A 2,943-nucleotide genomic window follows, 5' to 3' on the forward strand; every position below is an offset into this window, starting at 1 on the left:
AAGGGGGGGGCCGGGGGGGGGTCCCCCGGGGGGGGGGGGGGGGGGGGGGGGTTCCAGCACTGGCGCACGCTCCGGAAAATGCCCGTTTCCCTGGGGGCTGGGGGCTGGCGTGGTCAGTCGCTGCCTGCTTTCGTTTTTGGTAGATTTCTACTTGGGAAACTGCCTCCAGCTTCCATTTCAGGGCCAGATTGGCAGGTCTGGGAAGGATGGGTGGCCCTGGATCTCAGGCACACTGTTCCCTGGGAACTTGAAGCCGGGCAGAGAGGGTGGCCTTCCTGGACCCGCCTTTCCTAAGGTCCCTGGGTGCCCGCAGGCTCGTGCCTCCGTGGGAAGGGGCTGGATCGCTGGGCCCTCAGGCAGGGAGCTGGGGTATGCGTGTGCTTGTGGCCGTGTGCATGCCCATAGGGGGTCCCCAGGCACCGCACATAATGCCCGATGCCATGCAGTACCGGGCAGAGCTGTCATTTATAGCACCTTTGCCTGGGCCCGCGGGCACCAGGCAGCCTCCGGTCCCAGCTCAGAGCGAGGGAAGCAGGAAGTCCTAGGAGGGGAGGCCCAGGGGCTGGGGCAGGACCCTGTGGGGAGGGTGGCTTCTAGACTGAGATGCAGAGGAGGATGTGTGGGGGGCAGCGAGCTGTCGAGGCTGGAGCAAGGGGCACCTGGGAAGTGCAGAAATGCACCGCTGGGTGGAGGGTGCCCACAGGCCCGGCTGTGTCCTGAGCAAGGACGCGAGTGATTTCTCCCATTTAACCCATGAGCAACTGCGGGTTGTTTGTTCGTTCGCCCATTCATTCATTCATTCATTCGGGATGTGCGGGAGCAGCTGCTTAGCACGCTGGCTAGAGATGCACGCTGGCTAGAGATGCACGCTCTGAGCTGGCCTGCCAGGTTGGAGTCCTGGCTCCGCCACTTACTTCCAAACCCCTGCCCGTGCTGAGCTGACCCCTGAACGGGTGGCAGACGGCACATGCCATAAGGGGTGTAAGGGCATAAGGTACTGGCAGGGGGAAGTGCTACGGAGAGATGCTTATGGCTTCCTAGTGGTCACTTGCCGGAGTGGCCGGAGCAGATTCACTGGGGCCTGCCCCACCCCCCTCCCTCCGGGCCGCTCTGCGCTGCCACCTCCGTGGCCAGGCTCCGGGCTTCCATGGGCAGTGGGTTCAGAGGTGGCTGGGGTTTGGGCACTGAGCCTGGTTCTGGACTCCTCGTCCAGTGCTCCCTCGCTGCCCGCTCGGGCCAGCCAGGCTCTGAAACACAACTTTGCACAAAGCTAGATGAGGCCGGGGCCATGCAAGGACGCGGGGGTTGCTCCCTCCTACCCCCTCTCCCCCTCAGATCCCAGCCCGAGCGCCAGGGGAGTGTGCGGGCTGCCGGAGGGCTGTGCGGGTTTCCATGGTGAGTCTCCACAGAGGGAGACGCGGGAGACGGATGCCACGCCCCCACACGTGATGTATCACCGCCCTGGGCTTTGTCTGCGGGCCCGGGGAGTGAGGGGCCTTATTTAATAAATCCACAATTTATATTTAATAACAACAGTGACAGCCCAAACGCGGCCTCCGATTGAGCCGTGTGATTTATGCCTTTGCCCCCAGAGGCCCTGGCGGTAACGAGGCTGCCTTAGCCTGAGTCATGAATCTCTGGATCCGGGCCTCTGGGTTTCAGGCCCTGAGAACGCGGACCCTCACCCCGGGGGCCGAGAAACCCCGCGGTGGCCTGGGAGAGCCCCCGCAGCCCCCAGCCCTTCCGTGCTGAGCGGGCAGGTGGGCGTGTGGCCTGGTGGTCGGGGAGAAGGCAGGGGTGGTGCTGGAGGGACAGGGTTATCCTGGGGGGCTGGCGCCAGGCACAGCACCTGCTGTTGGTGGAGCCCCTCCGAGCACGCACGTGGGGCTGTGCGGGGTCCTTGAAGAGCGTCGCGGGCCAGGGAGCCCCTTAGCGTCCCGGCCCTCCCAGCTGAGCCAGAACAAAACCATTTTTGTTTTCGTTGTCACAGGAAGGTGTTGAGGTTAGATGCCAGCTTCCTGTGGTGAAGACGCAGGCTCAGACCTACCCTTGCACTTACTCGCCGTGGCCTGGGACATGGGACTCACTTCCCGGCCTCGGCCACTTAGGGCCACCGTGACTCAGGTGCTCACGGGGGTTTTGCCATTACGAGTGTCGGAAGCCCAACTCTAACGGCCCCAAGGACAAAAGGGAGCTTGCCGGCTCATAGCTAGGACCCGGCTTCAGGCACAGCTGGGTCCAGGCAGCAGATGATGCCGTCAGGCCCTCCCAGCCCTCTCCTCTGCTCTCTCTCTCTCTCTCTCTCTCTCTCTCCCGTTCTTCACATCTGGACTGTTCTTGTTCTTGTCCTCGCTTCCAAACACAAGCTAGGCTTCTGGGAGCTCCGTGCGGGGGTCTCCATGGGCGTCCCCGCCACAGGTGTGTCCCCTGAGCCTAGCAGGTGCCTGTCTTTTAAAAGACGCAAATAAGCATTTGTCCAGGCCTGGCTGGTTGGCTCAGGGGTTAGAGCAGTGGTTCTCAACCTTGGCTGCACATTAGTATCACCTGGGAATCTTTTTAAAATCCTGATTTCTGGGCCTCATCCTCCGGAAATTCTGTTTCTTTGTGATGGGGTGGGGGCCACAACATTAGTAACAAAGAAACAGAATTTCCGGAGGATGAGGCCCAGAAATCAGGATTTTAAAAAGATTCCCAGGTGATTCTAATGTGCCGCCAAGGTTGAGAACCAGGGTTAGAGCGTGGGCCTGCACACCCGAGGGTCTTGGGTCCGCTTTCCGGTCAAGGGCACGTACCTGGGCTGCAGGTTCAATCCCCGTCCCCAGTCAGGGCACCTGTGGGAGGCAACCAATCCTGTGTCTCTCTCACATCAATGTTTCTCTCTCTCTCTCTCCTCTCTCTCCCCCTCCCCCCTCACTTCCACTCTCTCTAAAAAAAAAAAAAAAA

Source organism: Myotis brandtii, unplaced genomic scaffold, assembly GCF_000412655.1.
Source record: "Myotis brandtii unplaced genomic scaffold, ASM41265v1 scaffold138, whole genome shotgun sequence".
Lineage (NCBI taxonomy): Eukaryota > Metazoa > Chordata > Mammalia > Chiroptera > Vespertilionidae > Myotis > Myotis brandtii.